At 47.4% G+C, this 26164-nt stretch overlaps 1 pseudogene across 1 annotated transcript; it reads left to right on the top strand.

The window, feature by feature from the left end:
- Positions 1-13444: 13444 nt before the first annotated feature.
- LOC311101509 (cytochrome P450 2M1-like) lies at positions 13445-16164 on the top strand (annotated as a pseudogene). The gene is made up of 6 exons: positions 13445-13519; positions 14312-14489; positions 14753-14886; positions 15090-15272; positions 15432-15573; positions 15974-16164. The product of its transcript is annotated as a cytochrome P450 2M1-like (transcript).
- Positions 16165-26164: the final 10000 nt, after the last annotated feature.

Raw genomic sequence — 26164 nt, 5'->3', positions numbered from 1 at the left:
AGTTGAAACTGGAGCAGCAGCATGACCAGGTGGACTGGGGACAGCCAGGAGTCATCAGGCCAGGTAGTCCTGATCCTAGGGCTCAGGTCCTCCGGGAGGGGAGGGAGAGAGAGAGAATTAGAGGGAGCATACTTAAATTCACACAGGACACCAGATAAGACAGGAGAATTACACCAGATATAACAGACTGACCCTAGCCCCCCGGCACATAGACCATTGCAGCATAGATACTGGAGACTGAGACAGGGGTGGGAAGGTTGTTACATTTGTGACAGCAGCAATCAATTGCACAGAAAAATTACAATTGAGGACTAAGAAGATAAAGATCATAGTGGAGCAGGCAGTGAGGTATCTTGGGATCACAGGACTGACATGGGAAAATGTACAGGACGACCTCAATAAGATTGAGAATCAGTTCAGCCAGGAATCATGGATTGGTTAATTTGCATTATGGTGTTAATCCTTCAATGGAATGCCAGAAGTTTGATGGCTAATGGGCAAGAGTTCAAACCGTTTCTTGAGGAGTTACCAGCCAAACCTGATGTGATATGTCTCCAGGAGACATGGCTAAAACCTTCTCTAGATTTAGTATTATAAGGTTATGTTGCAGTCCGTAGAGATAGGGTGGCAGGGGGAGGAGGAGGGTGTGCTACCTTTATAAAGCGGGATATCCCATATATGTGTGTGGGAGAGGGAGTGGAACAGGAGTATGTAGAGGTGTGGTTGGGAGGGGGGAATATGGTAATAGTGAACTTTTACAACCCGTGTAAGAGACTGGAGTTGCTGGCCCTTGGGAATGTAGAAGGTCAAGATAGGAGACGGGTAATGTGGTGGGGGGATTTTAATGATCATAGTACGCTCTGGGGAGGGTTACAGACTGATGTAAATGGACAAGTGTTGGAGGAACTACTGGATGAGAAAGGGCTTGTGAGTCTTAATGACGGCCGGGGAACCGGGATTGACCCAGTAACTGGAAATGAATCTGCTCTGGATCTTACTTTGATCTCAAGTTCAATGGCAGGCAGATGTAGTTGGGAGGTTTTGGAGGAATCTACAGTGGGTAGTGATCACTATCCTATCATGTGTACTGTAGGATTGAGGGAGGAAGAATCAGTAGGAAATGGATTGAGGAAATTGATATTTGGGAAAGCGGAGTGGGGTTAGTTTCAGGAGTTGAGTGAACAGGAGTTGTCTCAGGTAGATCTTAATTCAGATATAGAAACATCCAATGATGGAGTAAGAGGAGCAATAGTAGCGGCTGCAAGGCAGGTGATTCCTATGGGTACAGGGGGGAGAAAGAGTAACGCAGTCCCGTGGTGGAGTGAAGAGTGTGGAGAAGCAGTGAAGAGTAGGAACAGCGCTTTCAGAATGCTGAAAAGGTCCCATAATTACCAGCAACTGCAATGGGGAAAGTATTGGGCCTTTACAATAAGGTGTGGCAGGAAGTGAAACTGCCTGGAAGTTGGAAGCAGACGGTAGTGGTGCCAACACGGAAACCTGGGAAAGACCCTACTAGTCCTTCAAGCAATAGGCCGATAGCGTGGACATCTCACGTACAGTCATGGCCAAAATTGTTGGCACCCCTGAAATTTTTCCAGAAAATGAAGTATTTCTCACAGAAAAGTATTGAAATTACACATGTTTTGCTATGCACATGTTTATTTCCTTTGTGTGTATTGGAATAACACAAAAAAAACAGGAAAAAAGCAAATTTGACATAATTTCACACAAAACTCAAAAAATGGGCCGGACAAAATGATTGGCACCCTTAACTTAATATTTAGTTGCACACCCTTTGGAAAAAATAACTGAAATCAGTCGCTTCCTATAACCATCAATAAGCTTCTTACACCTCTCACCCGGAATTTTGGACCACTCTTCTTTTGCAAACTGCTCCAGGTCTCTCATATTGGATGGGTGCCTTTTCCCAACAGCAATTTTAAGATCTCTCCACAGGTGTTCAATGGGATTAAGATCTGGACTCATTGCTGGCCACTTCAGAACTCTCCAGCGCTTTGTTGCCATCCATTTCTGGGTGCTTTTTGAAGTATGTTTGGGGTCATTGTCCTGCTGGAAGACCCATGATCTCGGACGCAAACCCAGCTTTCTGACACTGGGCCCTACATTGCGACCCAAAATCCTTTGGTAATCCTCAGATTTCATGATGCCTTGCACACAGTCAAGGCACCCAGTGCCAGAGGCAGCAAAACAACCCCAAAACATCTTTGAACCTCCACCATATTTGACTGTAGGTACTGTGTTCTTTTCTTTGAAGGCTTCATTACATTTTCGGTAAACAGTAGAACGATGTGCTTTACCAAAAAGCTCTATCTTGGTCTCATCTGTCCATAAGACGTTCTCCCAGAAGGAATTTGGCTTACTCATGTACATTTTGGCAAACTGTAGTCTTGCTTTTTTATGTCTCTGTGTCAGCAGTGGGGTCCTCCTGGGTCTCCTGCCATAGCGTTTCATTTCATTCAAATTTCGACGTATAGTTCGCGCTGACACTGATGCACCCTGAGCCTGCAGGACAGCTTGAATTTCTTTGGAACTTGTTTGGGGCTGCTTATCCACCATCCGGACTATCCTGCGTTGCAACCTTTCATCAATTTTTCTCTTCCGTCCACGTCCAGGGAGATTAGCTACAGTGCCATGGGTTGCAAACTTCTTGATCATGTTGCGCACTGTGGACAAAGGAACATCTAGATCTCTGGAGATGGACTTGTAACCTTGAGATTGTTGATATTTTTCCACAATTTTGGTTCTCAAGTCCTCAGACAGTTCTCTTTTCCTCTTTCTGTTCTCCATGCTTAGTGTGGCACACACAGAAACACAATGCAAAGACTGAGTCAACTTCTCTCCTTTTTATCTGCTTTCAGGTGTGATTTTTAGATTGCCCACACCTGTTACTTGCCCCAGGTGAGTTTAAAGGAGCATCACATGCTTGGAACAAACTTATTTATCCACAATTTTGAAAGGGTGCCAATAACTTTGTCCGGCCCATTTTTTTAGTTTTGTGTGAAATTATGTCAAATTTGCTTTTTTCCTGTTTTTTTTTGTGTTATTCCAATACACACAAAGGAAATAAACATGTGCATAGCAAAACATGTGTAATTTCAATACTTTTCTGTGAGAAATACTTCATTTTCTGGAAAAATTTCAGGGGTGCCAACAATTTTGGCCATGACTGTATGTAAACTTATGGAAAGGATGATAACGGAAAGGCTGACTTACTTTCTGGAGAGTAGAGGACTAATGTCACCTGATCAAAGTGGGTTCAGGAAAGGCAGGGGAACGATGGATCCTGTACTGTGCCTTGAGACAGTCATACGGAAGGCACAGGCAAATAAGGAGGTGGTGGTAGCCATTTTCTTTGATGTGGAAGGAAGGCCTACTTATCAAGCTGGATGACATGGGGGTTGGAGGAAGGGTTTTTAACTGGATAAAGGATTTTCTTTTTGGCCGATCTATACAGGTGAGGGTGGGGAGCTCTATGTCAGAAAGCTATGAGGTGGATAATAGTACCCCCCCCCCAGGGAAGTGTCATTAGTCTTTTGTTGTTCTCCATTATGATTGACGTATCTCATGTGTATTCTCTCAGGTGAGACCTGATATTGGGAGGTCATTGTTTGCAGATGATGGAGCGCTGTGGAAGAGAGGGAGAAATATTACCCATACAGCCAGAAGAGTTCAAGAAGCGATTAGTGAAGTAGAGCAGTGGTCCCTCAGGTGGGGCTTCAAGTTTTCATTTGAGAAAACAGACTGTTTTTTTTTTCTAGAAGGAAGGTTGGGGAGGAAATATATTTGAAGTTGTATGAAAGGAATCTGGAGAGGGTGGGAGGGTTTAGGTTCCTGGGGGTCTGGGTTGACACTTGAATGACATGGACGGAGCATATTAACAGAGTAGTTGTCAAAGGAAAGAAAATATTGAATATGATGCGTTGCTTGTCAGGAATGGAGTGGGGGGCAGATAGAATGGCATTAAAAATGATATATATATATATATATATATATATATATATATAGCGCTGTTAAGGTCATTAATGGATTATGGAAGTGTAGCATATGGATCAGCAGCTCAGCCGTCTTTAAAAAAGCTAGATGTAATCCAGGCCCTAAGAATATGTTGTGGAGCACTCAGGACCTCCCCGGTGGCAGCGATGCAGGTAGACTTGGGAGAGATGCCGTTACAGTAAAGAAGACAACAGCTAGCCATGACATATTGGGTAAATCTACAAGGACATAAGGTTACACATCCTATATAAAAGGTACTCCTAGAGTGCTGGGAACATGAACAACATCTTTGGGTGGATAGCCAATTGCATGGTGAGAGAGATGGGGTTGTTTGGGAGGGAGTTTAGCCCCTCTGTGGTTCTTCCACCTTCGGTTCTCCCTCAACCAGTGATAGATCTAGGGTTGCTTGAATATAAGTATTTTTGCCAAGCTCTTTGGAAAAGTAATATCTAAATGTGGCTAGCTAGATTATTATTATGTTTTATATTATTATACTTTTTTCAGTGTTTGTTATTGGAGCAACAATGCAGTTCAGTGTTCTCATGTGACTGCTACAGTTACTAAATCATGATACTGTAGGTTAACTTTTGGTTGAACAGGTTTTGGATGTCTGGATTGGGCTGTTGCCATAGACTTAGTAATTATTTGCAAGGCAACCACCCGATACAGACTGTGCCTTATAAGTGAATTATTTATATCTCTGAGGCCTCCAATGTTGATATATTACTGCAGTAAAGCTGCTTGTGTAAAATATCTTTGGGAACATAAAATAACATGCAATAAATACACTTATTTTGACACATTTTCGATATCTGAGTGAGTGTAATGTACTATCAATTTGCCACTGCATCTCTGGCTGTCTTGGGTCTCTCCACCACTTATACAAAGGAATAGCAGTGCCACAATAATTTCACTTAATGTCATACATCCCAGGACTGTCAGCAGTGCTCCATATAAACCAGGGATCTGAGCAGGGGCGCAACCCCCCCCCCCCCCCCCCCCCATATTCTGAAATTGCATTTTTGTTCCCCCCAGTTTTGTCATTGGAATGTGATACAAAACGAGGCAACAGACCATGCAGAAGCCTCTGAGCGGTCTGGAGTGTTTATCTGACTGGATAAAAAATAAGTGATGCCCCCCCCCACCCACTTCTAAAACCAAAGTTGCGCCCCTGGATCTGAGACACCACTATACTGGGTTCCCTAACTATAACCCTATGGTTTTTCTCTTCTCAGCTCAGTAAGAAGTATGGCTCAGTGTTTACATTTTTTACATTTACGTCATTTAGCAGACGCTCTTATCCAGAGCGACTTACAGTTAGTGAGTGCATACATAATTTTTTAAAATTATTTTTTCATACTGGCCCCCCGTGGGAATCGAACCCACAACCCTGGCGTTGCAAACGCCATGCTCTACCAACTGAGCTACATCCCTGCCAGCCATTCCCTCCCCTACCCTGGACGACGCTGGGCCAATTGTGCGCCGCCCCATGGGTTTACTGTATGGCTGGGCCCCAAACACTGTAGTGGTGATCTCTGGCTCAGGCCACCGAGTTCAGCGGCAGAGCCAACTAACCTGTGATCATGACAGTCTCTAAAGGATATTTATGGTGGGTGTTTATTTTTTTTTAATGGGAGTAGGTGGATGTCATTGACCTTACCACAGTCTGTCTGTGTGGAAATTGACAATTTAGCAGATATTACAGTTGAAGTCGGAAGTTTACATACACTTAGGTTGGAGTCATTAAAACTAGTTTTTCAACCATTCCACAAATTTCTTGTTAACAAACTATAGTTTTGGCAAGTCGGTTAGGACATCTACTTTGTGCATGACACAAGTCATTTTTCCAACAATTGTTTCCAGACAGATTATTTCACTTATAATTCACTGTATCACAATTCCAGTGGGTCAGAAGTTTACATACACTAAGTTGACTGTGCCTTTAAACAGCTTGGAAAGTTCCAGAAAATGATGTCATGGCTTTAGAAGCTTCTGATAGGCTAATTGACATCATTTTAGTCAATTGGAGGTGTACCTGTGGATGTATTTCAAGGCCTACCTACAAACTTAGTGCCTCTTTGCTTGACATCATGGGAAAATCAAAATAAATCAGCCAAGACCTCAGAAAAAAAATTGTAGACCTCCACAAGTCTGGTTCATCCTTGGGAGCAATTTCCAAACGCCTGAAGGTACCACGTTCATCTGTACAAACAATAGTACGCAGGTATAAACCCCATGGGACCACGCAGCCGTCACACCGCTCAGGAAGGAGACGCGTTCTGTCTCCTAGAGATGAATGTACTTTTGTGCGAAAAGTGCAAATCAATCCCAGAACAACAGCAAAGGACCTTGTGAAGATGCTGGAGGAAACAGGTACAAAAGTATCTATATCCACAGTAAAACGAGTCCTATATCGACATAACCTGAAAGGCCGCTCAGCAAGGAAGAAGCCACTGCTCCAAAACCGCCATAAAAAAGCCAGACTACGGTTTGCAACTGCACATGGGGACAAAGATCTAATTTTTTGGAGAAATGTCCTCTGGTCTGATTAAACAAAAATAGAACTGTTTGGCCATAACGACCATCGTTATGTTTGGAGGAAAACGGCGGCGGCTTGCAAGCCGAAGAACACCATCCCAACCGTGAAGCACGGGGGTGGCAGCATTATGCTGTGGGGGTGCTTTGCTGCAGGAGGGACTGGCGCACTTCACAAAATAGATGGCATCATGTGGAAGGAAAATTATGTGGATATATTGAAGCAACATCTCAATACATCAGTCAGGAAGTTAAAGCTTGGTCGCAAATAGGTCTTCCAAATGGACAATGACCCCAAGCATACTTCCAAAGTTGTGGCAAAATGGCTTAAGGACAACAAAGTCAAGGTATTGGAGTGGCCATCACAAAGCCCTTACCTCAATCCTATAGAAAATGTGTGGGCAGAACTGAAAAAGCGTGTGCGAGCAAGGAGGCCTACAAACCTGACTCAGTTACACCAGCTCTGTCAGGAGGAATGGGCCAAAATTCACCCAACTTATTGTGGGAAGCTTGTGGAAGGCTACCCGAAACGTTTGACCCAAGTTAAACAATTTAAAGGCAATGCTACCAAATACTAATTGAGTGTATGTAAACTTCTGACCCACTGGGAATGTGATGAAAGAAATAAAAGCTGAAATAAATCATTCTCTCTACTATTATTCTGACATTTCACATTCTTAAAATAAAGTGGTGATCCTAACTGACCTAAGACAGGGAATTTTTACTAGGATTAAATGTCAGGAATTGTGAAAAACTGAGTTTAAATGTATTTGGCTAAGGTGTATGTAAACTTCCGACTTCAACTGTATGTTACGTTACATTAGGTTGATGTTATGCTTTTCAAATTCTTCCTCTTTGTGCTTCTGTCTTACACTTTACTGTAGGAGTGTTGGTGAGCAGTGGGAAGAGATCGAAAGATCTTCGCAGGTTCTCCCTGATGACCCTGAAAAAAACGTTGGGATGGTGTCATGAGCCCTCTCACTCCACCGGGTTACCACCTTAATTTGTTTCCACTATCTTCCACTCTGCTCACCACTCTCTCTCTACTCAGCCTAACTAGCTCCACCTGTCCCTGCTCTGCTCGGCTCTAATTACTCTGCCAGCTGCGCTGCATTACCCACTAACCTCTCCCAGTATTTAAAGTCCTGTCTTTCAGCTCTCCTTTGTCAGATCGTCTGCAAAGCTCACACCCGGAACCTGTTTGCTCGCGCTTCTGGCTCACCCTTGTTTTGTGACCCCGGACCTGCCTGATTCTTGGATACTCTTCTGCCCCAGGAAAACCAGACCTGCTTTCTGCCATTACGACTCCTGACTACTCTTCGACCCCGGTAACTCTGACCAGCCTTCTGCCTTGCTACAACGTATTTGGATTTCCCTTGAACTGTACTTCTGCCTTGTTTCATCCGCCCCGTTGTGTCTGTGTTTCCTCCCCCCCAGGACTTCTGGACCACCAACCACCGGCGTCATCGGACGCATCGCTGCCACTGGGGGGGGGCACAGACCCAGCACATTGGACGGAATAACCCCTGGAGCCTTCACTCACTCCCTACTTCCCTTTTCCCTTAAGTTTTAATAAACTTTCTGGTGTGACGCAATTGTGGTCCTCTTGTCGTCTGTCTGAACCGTGACAGTACGATCTGACCATCATGGACTCAGCGCACACTTCCCCCGACATGGAAACCGAAGAACCTGAGCAACCCACCGCCATGCTACGCCTGGAACACACTGAGAGAGAGCTAGGCCGCATGAGCGGCGACATCACCTCTCTGCTTCAGGTCGGCCACCAACAGCATCAGCAGTTCCAGCAGCACCAGCAGCAGTCCCAGCAGCAGCAACAACAACTCGCCATGATCATCCAACTCCTCACCAACCTTACCCCAGCCAGTCTGCCCACCAGCCCTGCCTCCGAGTTACCTGCCCCGGTCATTGCAGCCGCTGCTCCGGAACCCAAGATTGGAAACCCCGAGCGGTTCAACAGCGATTCTACCCAGGTCCGGCCATTCCTGACTAGCTGCCGACTTCAGTTCTCCTTGCAGCCAAGGACCTTCGCCACGGAGGGGGCTAAGGTCGGGTATGCCATCACTCACCTGACGGGCCGAGCTCGACTCTGGGGAACAGCAGAGTTCGAACGTCAAACCCCCGCATGTGCAACCTTCGACCTGTTTGCTGAGGAGATGCTGAAGGTGTTTGACCTGGATTCACCAACCGCAGAGGCGTCTCGTGAACTGTTCAGTATTCGACAAGGCAGACGTACAGTCGCAGACCATTCCATCGACTTCCGAACCCTGGCAAGACGAAGTTCTTGGAACACACCATCGTTGGTGGACGCGTTCTTCCATAGCTTGGCTGACTATATCAAGGACGAGTTGGTCTCCCATGAACTGCCTTCCACTCTTGATGAAGCCATCGCACTGACTGTCCGGATCGACAGAAGGATACAGACCCGTCGTCGTGAGAGGGGGCGCCAAGGTCCACCAACTACCGGCATTCGGAGAGATCCGACTGGGCTCCTGTCATCTACTGCCACTCACCCAAGTCAGCTTGATCAGTCTGAGCCTATGGAGATTGGGCGAGCCTCTCTCACTCCTGCAGAGCGCCAGCGCCGCTTCACCTCAAACCTCTGCCTCTATTGTGGAGGTGATGGACATCGTGTGGTAACCTGCCCTTTAAAAGCCGAAGCTCACCGGGCATAGGGGGAGTCCGGTTGAGCTCAATGACCATCCAGTCCTCCGACCGCAAACCCCTGCTGCAAGTTCACCTCCGCCTCTCTGACTCAACTCACACCCTGGCTGCTCTGGTGGATTCTGGCGCCGAAGCCAACATAATGGACATCAAGCTGGCACGCCAACTGGGACTGGAGAACCTCCGTTTGACACCTCCTATTCCTGCCCGGGCACTGGACGGACACTTACTCGGATCGGTCACTCATGTCACGGCCCCGGTCTTGATGGGTCTGTCCGGGAACCATCAAGAAACTATCCAGTTTCACCTGCTCCCCTCTCCAGGCCAACCCCTCATCCTGGGTTACCCATGGCTCCGCCGGCACAACCCTCAGCTCGACTGGGTGACCGGGGTGATCAGGGAGTGGGGGGAGGACTGCCACCGAACCTGCCTGCTTGCTGCCGCACTACCCCCTCGGCCAGTACCTACTAACTCCGCTCCTGACCTCTCCCATGTCCCAGAATGCTACCATGGTCTCAGAGAAGTGTTTAACAAAGCAAGAGCCACATCTCTGCCCCCTCACCGACCGTACGACTGTGCCATCGACCTCCTCCCTGGAACAGCCCCTCCCAGGGGTCGTCTTTATTCGTTGTCTGCTCCTGAAAGAAAGTCCATGGAGGACTACATCAATGACTCTCTGTCCACAGGATTGATCCGTTCATCTTCATCTCCGGCTGGTGCTGGCTTCTTCTTTGTGGGGAAGAGGGACGGATCTCTTCGCCCCTGCATCGACTACAGGGGACTCAACGACATCACAGTGAAAAACCGTTACCCTCTCCCTCTGCTCACCTCTGCTTTTGAGTTGCTCCAGGGAGCCACTGTTTTTACCAAGTTGGATCTCAGAAACGCTTACCACCTAGTGCGGATCCGGGAGGGAGATGAATGGAAGACCGCATTCAATACACCAACAGGCCACTACGAGTATCTGGTTATGCCTTTTGGCCTCACCAATGCTCCTGCTGTGTTCCAGGCTCTAGTGAATGATGTACTGCGGGACATGTTAAACAAGTTTGTCTTCGTTTACCTGGATGACATCTTAATCTACTCCAGAAACCTGTCTGAACACACCCGCCATGTCCAGCAAGTCCTTCATCGTCTTCTGGAGAATTCCCTCTACGCCAAGGCAGAGAAATGTGAGTTTCACGTCAAGACAGTGGCCTTCCTGGGGTACATAGTGGCAGAGGGAAGTATCCAAATGGATCCTGCCAAAGTATCAGCAGTCACTTCATGGCCAGTTCCGGAGAACAGAAAGAAGCTGCAACAGTTTCTGGGGTTTGCTAACTTCTATAGAAAGTTTATCCGGAACTACAGTACCGTTGCTGCCCCTCTCACTGCTCTAACCAGCACCAAGCAACCCTTCACCTGGACCCCAGCAGCCGACAAGGCCTTCAGTACCCTCAAGGTAAGGTTCACCTCCGCTCCCATCCTCCAGATGCCTGATGTGGACCGGCAATTCATTGTGGAGGTGGACGCCTCGGATGTGGGAGTTGGTGCTGTGATTTCTCAGTGGGCTGCGGAGGATAGGAAGCTCCATCCCTGTGCCTTTTTCTCACGTCGGTTGTCCCCCTCTGAGTGCAATTACGACATAGGGAACCGAGAGCTGCTGGCTGTGAAGCTTGCCTTGGAGGAGTGGCGTCACTGGCTGGAGGGGTCCACCATTCCATTTCTCGTTTGGACCGATCATAAGAACTTGGAGTACATCCGCACGGCCAAACGGTTGAACTCCAGGCAGTCCCGCTGGGCCCTGTTCTTCACCAGGTTTAATTTCACTCTGTCATACCGGCCTGGATCACGCAACACCAAGCCAGACGCCCTCTCCCGTCAATTCCAGAAGGATGACAACCCCTCCAAGGATCCTGTGTCGATTCTGCCAAGTCCCTGCATCGTAGCAGCTCTGACCTGGGCTGTTGAGGAACAGGTGCTGGAAGCTCTCCGTAACCAGCCCGGTCCCAGCACTTGCCCAGCTGACCGCCTTTTTGTCCCCGAAAACCTGAGGTCCCAGGTCGTTCAGTGGGGACATGACTCCCGCCTAGCTTGTCACCCTGGCTCCACCCGCACTTACAACCTGCTCGCCCAGAGGTTCTGGTGGCCCTCTCTGAGAAAGGATGTACGGGAATTCGTCCAAGCCTGCCCCATCTGCAACCAACACAAGTCGTCCTGCCAGCCCCCAGCCGGATTGCTGCAGCCCCTGCCTGTGCCCAGACGTCCCTGGTCTCACATCGCCCTTGACTTTGTCACGGGGCTGCCCCCTTCAAGTGGCATGACCGTCATTCTCACCATAGTTGACCGATTCAGCAAGATGGCACACTTCATTCCCCTCCCCAAGCTCCCAACCGCCAAGGAGACCGCCCAGGTGGTCCTGGAACACGTCTTCCGGATCCACGGACTGCCAAAGGATGTAGTTTCTGACCGTGGTCCACAATTCTCCTCCGCTTTTTGGAAGGAGTTCTGTCACCTGCTGGGAGCCACAGTCAGTCTGACTTCCGGATTCCATCCCCAATCCAATGGGCAGTCAGAGCGGGCAAATCAGGAGCTCGAGAAGGCACTGCGATGCATGACTTCACGCAACCCCCACTCCTGGTCGCAGCAATTGACATGGGTGGAGTACGCACACAATTCTCTGACCTGCTCTGCCATCGGTATGTCCCCTTTCCAATGTGTTTATGGATACCAGCCTCCTCTATTTGCCAGCCAGGAAGGGGAGGTTACTTGCCCATCTGCACTTGCTTTTGCCCGTCGATGTCGCCGCACCTGGTCACAAGCCCGAGCCACACTCCTCAGATCCGTTGCCAGCTACACTACCGGGGCCAACCGTCGGAGAATCCCTGCTCCCACCTACCATGTTGGTCAAAGGGTGTGGTTGTCGTCAAGGAACCTGCCACTCAGGGTGGAGTCGCAAAAGCTGGCACCTCGGTTCATTGGCCCATTCCCTATCATAAGAGTGATTAGCCCAACTGCTGTCCGGCTCCAACTGCCTAATTCCATGAGGGTGCACCCCACTTTCCATGTGTCTAAGATTAAGCCCATTCATGAGAGTCCGCTGGTCCCTGCTGCGCCTTGTCCTCCTCCTCCACAGCTCGTCGAGGGTGGTCTGGTTTACACCGTCCGCCGCCTGCTTCGGTCCAGACGGAGGGGTAGGGGTCTCCAGTACCTCATTGACTGGGAGGGCTATGGACCTGAGGAAAGGACCTGGGTGCCAGCTAGTCGGATTGTGGATAGGACTCTCATCACCGCCTTCCACCAACGGCATCCTGATCAACCTGCAATCCGTAGGGGCCGCCCCAGAGGGATCCCTAACCGTCCTGCCCGCTCGGCTTCCTGTCCTGTGCCTGATCCTGTCTCGGGACCTGTCCCATCTCCCGACCACGGCCCTCCGGCTTCCTCCGAGGATGAGGACGTTCGCTCGGACCGTTCGGAGGAGTTCTAGCCCTCCTCCGGCTCCCCTCCTCCCGCCCGGCGTGGTGTTGCTCTTGGGACTTCTGGGGCCGTCCCTTGGGGGGGGGGTTCTGTCATGAGCCCTCTCACTCCACCGGGTTACCACCTTAATTTGTTTCCACTATCTTCCACTCTGCTCACCACTCTCTCTCTACTCAGCCTAACTAGCTCCACCTGTCCCTGCTCTGCTCGGCTCTAATTACTCTGCCAGCTGCGCTGCATTACCCACTAACCTCTCCCAGTATTTAAAGTCCTGTCTTTCAGCTCTCCTTTGTCAGATCGTCTGCAAAGCTCACACCCGGAACCTGTTTGCTCGCGCTTCTGGCTCACCCTTGTTTTGTGACCCCGGACCTGCCTGATTCTTGGATACTCTTCTGCCCCAGGAAAACCAGACCTGCTTTCTGCCATTACGACTCCTGACTACTCTTCGACCCCGGTAACTCTGACCAGCCTTCTGCCTTGCTACAACGTATTTGGATTTCCCTTGAACTGTACTTCTGCCTTGTTTCATCCGCCCCGTTGTGTCTGTGTTTCCTCCCCCCCAGGACTTCTGGACCACCAACCACCGGCGTCATCGGACGCATCGCTGCCACTGGGGGGGGGCACAGACCCAGCACATTGGACGGAATAACCCCTGGAGCCTTCACTCACTCCCTACTTCCCTTTTCCCTTAAGTTTTAATAAACTTTCTGGTGTGACGCAATTGTGGTCCTCTTGTCGTCTGTCTGAACCGTGACAGATGGGGCACAGGAGCATCGAAGAACGGGTCCAAGAAGAGGCTAAGATGCTGGTGAAAGCCTTCAGTGAATATGGAGCTAGGTTGTTTTCATGGTATCTTTCTTGCATTTGAAATATATTGTATAATAACTTTATGGGCAATATTACTCAGGTTGTGGGAATTAAGTAGAAACTGAAGATGCATGGTTTATTGCAGAATATAGTAACAGTAAACCCCCCCCCCCCCCCCACCCCCCCAGTACAAAATCAGATAGAGCACTTTGCCAGGACCTGCCTCTCCCTCCAGGACCCCAGGGATAAATTCCAAGGGTGATTAACGTTTGTTTTGGATGCAATGGGACTGAGAACTGAGGCTGAGGGAATTTTATAACAGGAAGGAACTGTATACATTATTCTCAGTAATATATCTTCACCAAGCTTTTCACACTAAACCTGTAATTGTAAAGGTGCAGTTTTACTTTATAATACATGGATCATCTAGTGTTTTGATAAGACCAATATCTCAATACACAAATAACACATTTATCATACAAAAGAGCCCAAACTCTGAGTGATGTTTCAAATGCTTTCTCAGCAAAGATGTAACAGCTGAATACATACATTCAATGCAGTGTCAATATATACCCTTAGCTCTCGCCCCCTCCTTTCCACAAAAATGTACTTCAGTACTTTTCCATCACCCAGGATTTCTCCATGCATATCACAGAACTTCTTATCAGTCAGGAGAGGCCTTGAGTTATTGGGAGTACACATTCCTACAGTCCACTAAATAATTACACTTCTCCTACACAAAGAACTTGAACCTAACACTACTTTCAATCTCTAAGGATATATAAAAAAAAACTCCCCTTCCTCCCCTTTCTTTCAGATGTACAACATGTTCCCTAGAATCGTTTGGTGCTTTCCAGGCAAACCCCATGAGATGTTTTACTATCATAAACAAGGCCAAAGATGACATACAAGGGCAAGCAGAAATATGTCTTAAAACCCTGGACACCTCTGACCCTCAGGACTTCATCGAGGCTTTCCTGGTTAAAATGCTAGAGGTAGAAAACACGGCATGATCATCACATTGGAGGTCGAACCTCTTACACATTATGAAAATATGGAATGTGGCTGGAATTAAGACACCATCCATATCCACTTATGTGAGTTTGGCTATCAAGAGTGAATAGACAAGTGAGAGGCCCATCTCTGGTTTTCCAACGTATTTAGTAGCAATAAGTATGTGGAGATCGCATCAAGTTGTCACCAGATGTCACTGTTTACTTGCACTTACATAGGTATCTTCTCTGTTCTCTTCTCTTAGGAGAAAGATAATCACAACACTGAGTTCAACTATGAGAACATGGTGATGACTGTATGGAACCTGTTTTCTGCTGGAACAGAAACCACATCTTCCACCATCCACCTCCTTTCTGATGAAGTACCCTCATGTTCAAGGTACCCCATCTACCCAGGTCTTTAACGATTGCATCCAAGTCTCCTAGACCTATTTGAAAACACTAATCCAAAAAAGAATAGTCCTGGACTATAAGTTGTTTGAAATGTGTTATTACGATGTAGTTACATGTAATAACTCCAACAACAATCCGTATATGGTATCAGTGCAACGTAATGTAAAGTGTGACCGAAGTCTTCATAAGGGAGTGTTCAGAAGGAGATAGACGAGGTGATTGGCTCAAGAGTGCTCACGATTGACGACAGAGTTAAAATGCCCTACATGGACGCTGTCATTCATGAAGTCCAGAGATATATGGATCTCACTCCCACCTCTGTCCCCCACAGTGATCAGAGATACAGAGTTCCACAACTACCTCATTCCAGAGGTGACCACAATTCTGTAACTTTAGGAACACTGAATGTTACATTTCACCATATTTTGTTTGACTTGGTGGAAGTGTTGTTCAAAAAATATGATTTACATTTTACTAATCAACATGCAGTTTTCATAGCAAGTGAAGGGTGTTATTTTGACATTCTTTCAGGGTACCATGGTCCTGCCTCTGCTGTCCTCTGTGCTTGCTGATCCCAAACTGTTCAAGAACCTAGATGAGTTTGACCCAGAGAACTTCCTGGATGAAAATGGACGCTTTAAGAAAAATGATGGATTCTTCCCTTTTGGAGTGGGTAAGATCACGCTCCAAGTAGTTTATAGATTATGTGAGTTAATAACAAGAAACCTAGTGGCCTGGGGTAGTCTAGCGGTCTAAGCCGCTGCCTCTCTGGAGCACATGTACTTTGTTCCGCTGCCAGCATGGGTTTGAATTTGGCCCACTGCTTTTCTGCACGCTCTCCTAATAACTTTCCTGTGTCTCTCTATCCTATCCACAAAAAACATGAAAAGATATGAGAGGATTGGGACTACCCTAGCGTGGTGGAGCTAGCCTGATCCACCAGCCTAGGACTTCCCCACTCATTTTAAAAACAAAACAAGAAACCTGAGAACCTCTGGTCAACTTCAATTAAACAATTGAAGTTCTAGGCTGACTGACAATGACCTCTCCCCTCTCCCTTCTCTTGTCCCCAGGGAAGCGGTTGTGTCTGGGAGAGGCTCTGGCCAGATTAGAGCTCTTTCTCCTCTTTACCTCCCTCCTGCAGCGCTTCACTTTCACCGGCACCAGACCTCCAGAGGAGATCAACATCGACCCAGCGTGCTACAGCTTTGGCCGCATGCCGCCTTCCTATGATTGCTACATCAAACTCAGGACTGAGGAGTGACCACTCTACTGTGGAGCAGTCACAGGCTGAGCTTCACAGGCAGCTGCTTGTCATTATACATTAACCATAGCCTTACATTTACCACCTTTTGACAGGGGTTAGTGAGTTGTAGTATCTTGCTATTATCAAGGCTAATTTCTGTCCACATTAATGTATTTTAAAGCTGTTTTTTGGTCAGGTTTCAATAATTGCCTTAAGAGATGTTGGTTACCATATACAGTACCAGTCAAAGGTTTGGACACACCTACTCATTCAAGGGTTTTTCTTTATTTTTTACTATTTTCTATATTTCAGAATAATAGTGAAGACATCAAAACTATGAAATAACACATGGAATCATGTAGTAACCAAAAAGTGTTACTTCAAATAAGATTCTTCAAATAGCCATGATGATAGCTTTGCACTCTCTTTGCATTCTCTCAACCAGCTCCACCTGCAATGCTTTTCCAACAGTCTTGAAGGAGTTCCCACATATGCTGAGCACTTGTTGGCTGCTTTTCCTTCACTCTGCCGTCTGACTCATCCCAAACCATCTGAATTAGGTTGAGGTCGGAGGATTGTGGGAGCCAGGTCATCTGATGCAGCACTCCATCACTCGCCTTCTTGGTAAAATAGCCCTTACACAGCCTGGAGGTGTGTTGGGTCATTGTCCTGTTGAAAAACAAATGATAGTCCCACTAAGCCCAAACCAGATGGGATGGCGTATCGCTGCAGAATGCTGTGGTAGCCATGCTGGTTAAGTGTGCCTTGAATTCTAAATAAATCACAGACAGTGTCACCAGCAAAGCACATCCACACTATCACACCTCCTCCTCCATGCTTCACGGTGGGAACTACACATGCGGAGATCATCCGTTCACCCATATCGCATCTCACAAAGGCACTACGGTTGGAACCAAAAATCTCACATTTGGACTCCAGACCAAAGGACAAATTTCCACCAGTCTAATGTCCATTGCTCGTGTTTCTTGGCCCAAGCAGGTCTCTTCTTCTTATTGGTGTCCTTTAGTAGTGGTTTCTTTGCAGCAATTCGACCATGAAGGCCTGATTCACACAGTCCCCTCTGAACAGTTGATGTTGAGATGTCTGTTACTTTATTTGGGCTGCAATTTCTGAGGCTGGTAACTCTAATGAAATTATCCTCTGCAGCAGAGGTAACTCTGGGTCTTCCTTTCCTTTGGTGGTCCTCATGAGAGCCAATTTCATCATAGCGCTTGATGGTTTTTGTGACTGCACTTGAAGAAACGTTCAAAGTCCTTGGAACGTTCCGTATTGACTGACCTTCATGTCTTATGTGTGGTCTCGGGGTGCTTTGGTGGTGGTAATATGGGAGATTTGTACAGGGTAAAAGGGATCTTGAAGAAGGAAGGCTATCACTCCATTTTGCAACGCCATGCCATACCCTGTGGACGGCGCTTGATTGGAGCCAATTTCCTCCTACAACAGGACAATGACCCAAGCACAGCTCCAAACTATGCAAGAACTATTTAGGGAAGAAGCAGTCAGCTGGTATTCTGTCTATAATGGAGTGGCCAGCACAGTCACCGGATCTCAACCCTATTGAGCTGTGGGAGCAGCTTGACCATATGGTACGTAAAAAGTGCCCATCAAGCCAATCCAACTTGTGGGAGGTGCTTCAGGAAGCAAGGGGGGAAATATCTTCAGATTACCTCAACAAATTGACAACTAGAATGCCAAAGGTCTGCAAGGCTGTAATTGCTGCAAATGGAGGATTCTTTGACGAAAGCAAAGTTTGAAGGACACAATTATTATTTATATTAAAAATCATTATTTCTAACCTTGTCAATTAATACATTTCATTTTGCTATATTTCCTATTCAATCTAATTTCATGTATGTTTTCATGGAAAACAAGGACATTTCTAAGTGAACCCAAACTTTTAAACGGTAGTGTGTATATATATATACAGTGGGGAAAAAAAGTATTTAGTCAGCCACCAATTGTGCAAGTTCTCCCACTTAAAAAGATGAGAGAGGCCTGTAATTTTCATCATAGGTACACGTCAACTATGACAGACAAAATGAGAAAAAAAAATCCAGAAAATCACATTGTAGGATTTCTAATGAATTTATTTGCAAATTATGGTGGAAAATAAGTATTTGGTCAATAACAAAAGTTTCTCAATACTTTGTTATATACCCTTTGTTGGCAATGACACAGGTCAAACGTTTTCTGTAAGTCTTCACAAGGTTTTCACACACTGTTGCTGGTATTTTGGCCCATTCCTCCATGCAGATCTCCTCTAGAGCAGTGATGTTTTGGGGCTGTCGCTGGGCAACACAGACTTTCAACTCCCTCCAAAGATTTTCTATGGGGTTGAGATCTGGAGACTGGCTAGGCCACTCCAGGACCTTGATATGCTTCTTACGAAGCCACTCCTTCGTTGCCCGGGCGGTGTGTTTGGGATCATTGTCATGCTGAAAGACCCAGCCACGTTTCATCTTCAATGCCCTTGCTGATGGAAGGAGGTTTTCACTCAAAATCTCACGATACATGGCCCCATTCATTCTTTCCTTTACACGGATCAGTCGTCCTGGTCCCTTTGCAGAAAAACAGCCCCAAAGCATGATGTTTCCACCCCCATGCTTCACAGTAGGTATGGTGTTCTTTGGATGCAACTCAGCATTCTTTGTCCTCCAAACACGACAAGTTTAGTTTTTACCAAAAAGTTATATTTTGGTTTAATCTGACCATATGACATTCTCCCAATCCTCTTCTGGATCATCCAAATGCACTCTAGCAAACTTCAGACGGGCCTGGACATGTACTGGCTTAAGCAGGGGGACACGTCTGGCACTGCAGGATTTGAGTCCCTGGCGGCGTAGTGTGTTACTGATGGTAGGCTTTGTTACTTTGGTCCCAGCTCTCTGCAGGTCATTCTCTAGGTCCCCCCGTGTGGTTCTGGGATTTTTGCTCACCGTTCTTGTGATCATTTTGACCCCACGGGGTGAGATCTTGCATGGAGCCCCAGATCGAGGGAGATTATCAGTGGTCTTGTATGTCTTCCATTTCCTAATAATTGCTCCCACAGTTGATTTCTTCAAACCAAGCTGCTTACCTATTGCAGATTCAGTCTTCCCAGCCTGGTGCAGGTCTACAATTTTGTTTCTGGTGTCCTTTGACAGCTCTTTGGTCTTGGCCATAGTGGAGTTTGGAGTGTGACTGTTTGAGGTTGTGGACAGGTGTCTTTTATACTGATAACAAGTTCAAACAGGTGCCATTAATACAGGTAACGAGTGGAGGACAGAGGAGCCTCTTAAAGAAGAAGTTACAGGTCTGTGAGAGCCAGAAATCTTGCTTGTTTGTAGGTGACCAAATACTTATTTTCCACCATAATTTACAAATAAATTCATTAAAAATCCTACAATGTGATTTTCTGGAAATGTTTTTCTCAATTTGTTTGCATGACATAAGTATTTGATCACCTACCAACCAGTAAGAATTCCGGCTCTCTCAGACCTGTTAGTTTTTCTTTAAGAAGCCCTCCTGTTCTCCACTCATTACCTGTATTAACTGCACCTGTTTGAACTCGTTACCTGTATAAAAGACACCTGTCCACACACTCAATCAAACATACTCCAACCTCTCCACAATGGCCAAGACCAGAGCGCTGTGTAAGGACATCAGGGTTAAAATTGTAGACCTGCACAAGGCTGGGATGGGCTACAGGACAATAGGCAAGCAGCTTGGTGAGAAGGCAACAACTGTTGGCGCAATTATTAGAAAATGGAAGAAGTTCAAGATGACGGTCAATCGCCCTCGGTCTGGGGCTCCATGCAAGATCTCACCTCGTGGGGCATCAATGATCATGAGGAAGGTGAGGGATCAGCCCAGAACTACACGGCAGGACCTGGTCAATAACCTGAAGAGAGCTGGGACCACAGTCTCAAAGAAAACCATTAGTAACACACTACGCCGTCATGGATTAAAATCCTGCAGCGCACGCAAGGTGCCCCTGCTCAAGCCAGCGCATGTCCAGGCCCGTCTGAAGTTTGCCAATGACCATCTGGATGATCCAGAGGAGGAATGTGAGACCAGGGACCCTCTGCACACATCGACAACAGTCACCCTCGAAGCACCGTTACCCGTCACTCCACAAAAGCCGCGGCCCTTGCAGAGCAAGGGAAACAACTACTTCAAGGTCTCAGAGCGAGTGACGTCACCAATTGAAATGCTACTAGCGCGCACCGCTAACTAGCTAGCCATTTCACACCGGTTACAAAAGCACTGTACGTCAAAAGTGATTTTTATACTCCCAAGTGATGATGTAAATGTATAATTTATATCCATTTGTTTGTAAATGTTATTCGAACATCACACATAAGATAGTGTTTTTTGGTGAATATTTGTTGTACATTTTGTTGTAGAGAATTCCAGCTAATACTAGCTAGCAACTTACTGTGTCTGGTGGGGGGTTTGTATATTTTGTACAGTGCGTGAGTGCACAGTTGGATGGTGAGCCGTGCATTGCATGACGTGCAATTTTGTGCTATTCCGAACTGTCGCTTATCTTTAAGTGCAAACCATTACAGCAGTGGACCGCTGCAGATGTTCATGAGAGGTTGGATGAATACAGGAGGGAGCAGAGGTACTCTCACTTATCTAAGGTGACCCCAGCCATCGCAACAATGAAGCAGGAAGTTGGTGCTGTCATGCCAATCACCATGCCTGCTGTGAGGCCCCACATGGAAGTACCTTATGCGTTGCCTTCTCCAGCCCAGACTATTCAGGGCTCAGCTGGGCAGATGGAACGTATCCTTGCGGTGCTGGAGCGTGTGCTGGAGCAGAGGCCACAACAGTCTGACCGTAAGTTCCAAAAAGAGAATAGGAGCAAATTGAAGTCTAATGGGCCATGTAATGTGTGCGGGGATACTGGACATGATACTTACTTTCACTGCAGGGCCAATCACCTCTGCTTTCTTTGTCATGTAGCTGGCCACGCATGCTCTCAGTGCCCCAAGGCCGCAGCTCTGAGCACAGCTGGTGGAGTCCCTACAGTAATCACTGCTCAGCTCCCGGGAAACTAGTAGGCCTGCATGTAGAAGGGGAGAGTGTTGGGCCTTTTGTAGAGTCCCCATCGGTGAGAGCTGTTGATTTGGAGTCTGTATATAAACGTGTTTGTGACGAAATGGAGACTGAGAAGAGTATCATAATGCAGAACACACAGAGACTTTCCCCATATGATGATTTATTCTATGCCAAGGTGTTAATAGGAGGAGAAGTGAGAGCTATGCTTGACAGTGGGTCCATGGCTTGTACCTTGAGCTCTAGGGTCTTACCTGAACTGTTGTATGCAGGAGTGTTGAAAAGTCCATCATTGAGTCCTACAGAGGTAGTCTTGGTTGGTTGTGGTGGGTTGAAGACAAGGCCTTCGGGAGTATGTGAGCTGGAGATGGAGGTGTACGGCTGTAGAGTTGCCGTGCCTACACTGGTGGTTGAAGGCCAGAGTGATGACCTCATCTTGGGCAGCAATCTCCTAAAGCACTTGATTCGCCACCTGAAGACTAATGGAGATCTCTGGAAGAGGGTTTATACTCCTGTGTGTGATGGGGGTGAGGAGAGCAAGCTAATCAACATGATTGCTAATGTGGAGAGATGGAGAGACAGTGAGGTACCTGACAAAGTTGGAACTGTGAGACTAAAAGGGGCTGGGACTCTAGAGCCTATGCAGGAGCACTTAGTCTGGGGCAGACTACGAAACACTCAGAATCTATCAGCGGGCAGTGCTGTTCTCATTTAGCCCAGTAGTTCAAGGTCAACACCAAGGTCAATCCTGATAGGGAGGACAGTAGCTCTATTGCGGGGGGATGGGTGGCTCCCTGTTAGAGTGATAAACCCTTCTCAGAAGACAGTGACATTGAGACGAAACGCCACTCTAGCCGATGTCTTTCCTTGCATGGCTCTAGAGGACTTTGACTGTTCGTGTGTGAATGATGATTTTTCAGCAGCAAGTGCAGAGAACGGCTGATATACTCACTGACTGCCAAGATGACTTGACACTGACTGATGACGGTTCCAGCCAACTTCACGATACTGACGGACCTGACAGTTCAAGCAGTCCTGAGGTCTTACGTGACTTAGGTTTGACTGATATTGATGTCGACTCCTGTCAAGTGTCTCCTACTGGTAAGAAGAAACTCATCCAGCTCATAGCTGAGTACCAGTCCATTATTTCCAGGCACAAGTTGGATTGTGGAAAAGCTTCTGGATGTCTTCACCGCATTCAACTGAGTGATGAGAAACCCTTTCGGATGCCCTACCGACGCCTTTCACCAAATCATTATGAGAAGCTCAAGCAAGCATTGAATGAGATGGAAGGACGTGAAATCATAAGGAAGTCTGGTAGTGAGTTCGCCTCTCCCCTTGTCCTTGTATGGAAGAAATCTGGAGACCTGAGACTCCACCATCAAGGGCGCACACCCACTCCCTCACCAGGCTGATGCGCTGGCTGCTTTAGATGGAAATGCCTTTTTCTCGACAATGGACCTTACCTCTGGCTACTACAATGTGGAAGTGCATGAGGATGACCGGAGATTCACAGCTTTTACGTCGCTATTTGGATTGTACGAATACAATCGTATGCCACAGGGGTTATGTAATAGTCCTGCAACCTTTTATGAGGATGATGCTAAACATCTTTGGGGATCAGAACTTTCTTAGCCTGCTGTGTTACCTTGACGATGCCTTGGTCTATGCACCCACTGAAGATCTGGCTATACAGCGCCTGGAAATGGTTTTTGAACGTCTCAAGGCTCACAACCTGAAGTTGGCGCCTAAAAAGTGTAACTTTCTGCAGAGGTCTGTGAAGTTTCTGGGGCATGTCATTAGTGCAGATGGTGTAGCTACAGACCCTGAGAAGGTGAGGGCCATTACAGGAGTAACAGAAGCTGATCTGATGGAAGATGGCACTGACATTCCATCTCAGAAGAAATTGAGGTCATTCCTTGGGATGGTGGTGTATTATCAACAATTCATTGAAGGTTGCTCCACCATCGCAAAGCCTCTCTTTGGATTGACTACTGGACACAAGACTCCATGCTGGAAAAAGAAGCGACACTCACCTGTCAGGACGTTGACAGCTGCCGACTGGACAACAGAATGCAGACAGGCCTTATTCCAGCTAAAGCAAGCCTTACTGGACCAGGTTTTGTTGGCCCACCTCAACTTCGACAAACCCTTTCTACTCTCGGTGGATGCGTCCAGCAATGGCTTAGGTGCTGTGCTGTCCCAGGTGCAGGAACAGGGAGCTACAGCGAGACCTATAGCCTTCGCGAGCAAGTCCCTCAGTTATGCGCAGTCGAGGTATCCTGCGCACCGGCTCGAGTTCTTTGCCATGAAATGGGCTATCTGTGACAAATTCCACCACTGGCTACGGGGACAGCAGTTCACAGTATGGATGGATAATAATCCCTTGACATACATTCTGACCAAAGCAAAGCTTGATGCTTGTGAACAGAGATGGGTCGCCAAGCTGGCACCGTACGAGTTTGACATCAAGTACATCCCTGGAAAAATAAATGTTGTTGCAGATGCTTTGAGCAGAGAGCCCTTCGTACGACCCAGTGCACTCCATCGCTTGACAAGGGTCCCGTACGAGACCTTACTAGCTGAAGCTAACGCTGTGCGCACAGAAAGAGTGCAAGATGTGTTTCGCTGGTCCAGCCACCCCTTTGACAAAGCCTCTGACTCCAACGAAGTGGCCATTAACTGTCAGGCTACTGTTGACCCCCCATCTGGTGCTTTATCAAGACATGAAGTTGCAGCTGTTCTTCATTCACACAGGTGCTGGGTGGGTGAAGTGGGCTCACATGCGCTACTGTTGCCACAGCTTCCACAGGCTGTTATGTCATCAGAGCAGACCGAGCAGTCCTGAGTGGCGCAGTGGTCTAAGGCACTGCATCGCAGTGCTAACTGTGCCACTAGAGATCCTGGTTCGAATCCAGGCTCTGTCGCAGCCGGCCGCGACCGGGAGACTCATGGGTGGCGCACAATTGGCCCAGCGTCGTCCAGGGTAGGGGAGGGAATGGCCGGCAGGGATGTAGCTCAGTTGATAGAGCATGGCGTTTGCAACGCCAGGGTTGTGGGTTCAATTCCCACGGGGGGCCAGTATATATAAAAAAAAATATATATATGTATTCACTAACTGTAAGTCGCTCTGGATAAGAGCGTCTGCTAAATGACTAAAATGTAAATGTAAATGTAAAATGATGTCGATGTTCTGCCACACAACCTACTGATGAGTAAGCAGCGTGATGACAACGTGATCAGCAGAGTGATATTCTTTGTGGAGAGGGGGAGAAGACCATCCCGGAGAGAGCGTGCCCATGAGAGTGTTGAGGTTTTGTGTCTTCTCAGAAGTTGGGACAAGTTGACCATGAAGATGGGTGTACTGTATCGTGTTTCGAAGAATGTGGTTACAAAGAGGAAGATGTATCTGTATGTGGTTCCAGCCTCCATGAAAGCAATGGTGTTGAAGGGTGTCCATGATGAAGCTGGCCACCAGGGCCAACAGAGAACAGTCTACCTGACAAGACAGAGGTTCTTCTGGCATGGCCTGGAGAGGGAGGTAAACACATATGTGAAGTGCTGCAGGAGATGCGTCGTGAGCAAGACTCCTGATCCGGAAGCAAGAGCTCCTCTTGAGAGCATAATAACAACTGAGCCTCTTGAACTAGTGTGCATAGACTTTTGGTCTGCAGAAGATTCTTCAAACAAGTCCTTGGATGTGCTCGTTGTTACTGACCACTTTACCAAATTGGCTCATGCCTTCTTGTGCCCGAACCAGTCTGCTAAGTCAATAGCTCATCAGTTGTGGAACAACTATTTCTGTGTCTACGGGATGCCTCGCCGTATACACTCAGACCAGGGAGCCAACTTTGAGAGCGCTTTAATAGCTGAACTGTTGAGTGTTGCAGGTGTTCAGAAGTCTCACACCACGCCGTACCATCCGATGTGGAACGGGCCCTGTGAAAGGATGAATAGGACGTTGGGAAACATGATCCAGGCCCTGCCAACGAGAGCAAAGCACAGATGGCCTCAGGCGCTGAAGTCCCTCACGTTTGCGTACAATTGTACCATCCACGAGACCACAGGCTTTGCCCCTTTCCTGCTAATGTTTGGGAGGACGCCAAGACTGCCTGTTGACATAGTCTTTGGCTCTGTCATAGAGAACCCAGAAGTTGTCGACTTTGATCAATTCATTCAGTCTTTGAGGAGAGATCTGAAAGAAGCCATGAATACAGCACAGGCATCTGCAGCGAAGCAGTTGAAGAGGCACGCTGACCTTTATGACAGAAGAGTCAGAGGAGCACCAGTGGAGATTGGGGATCGAGTGTTGCTGGCTAACAAGGGGAAGCGAGGAAAGCGGAAGCTCGCTGACCGTTGGGAGGATACTGTCTACCTTGTCACTGGATTGAATGCTGACAGTCACACTTTTAAGATTCAGAACAGCTCCACCGGACAGGAGAAGACGGTACATCGCAACCTGATAATGCCAGTCAACTTTCTTCCTCTTCCCCATGCTGCCGTTGATGAGGGAACAGACATGTCTGGATTAACAGAGTCTGAGGACATGAATGACAGCTTTGTGGTCTCAGCTGCCATGGACACTGCAGTGGATGATGATGCTGAGTACAGAACAAGAGTGTGGGTGTCAGAGTTGCCTTCTGAAGGAATAGGTGACACAAGCCTGGAGGGTGATGTGCGATCCTTGGAAGCTCAGGATATTCCACCTTTGGATTCTGTGGAAGATATACTGCAGCTGGAAGGTCTGCCTCCATCAGAGAGTCTTCAAGAATCTGACCGAGACCGTAACAGTGTAGTGAGTGAGATAATTGACCAGTCTGCTTACGATATCCGTACTGACCTACCAAACTCGGACCATTCCTTACCTGATCAGTTACGCACTGACTGTGTTGACAGACCCACTATTGCAACAGTACACAACACTGTTACCCCTTATGCAGTTGAAGGTACTCGG

Source organism: Coregonus lavaretus, assembly GCF_964263955.1.
Source record: "Coregonus lavaretus genome assembly, chromosome: 26".
Classification (NCBI taxonomy): domain Eukaryota; kingdom Metazoa; phylum Chordata; class Actinopteri; order Salmoniformes; family Salmonidae; genus Coregonus; species Coregonus lavaretus.
This window is presented reverse-complemented; position numbering and strand designations above follow the sequence as displayed.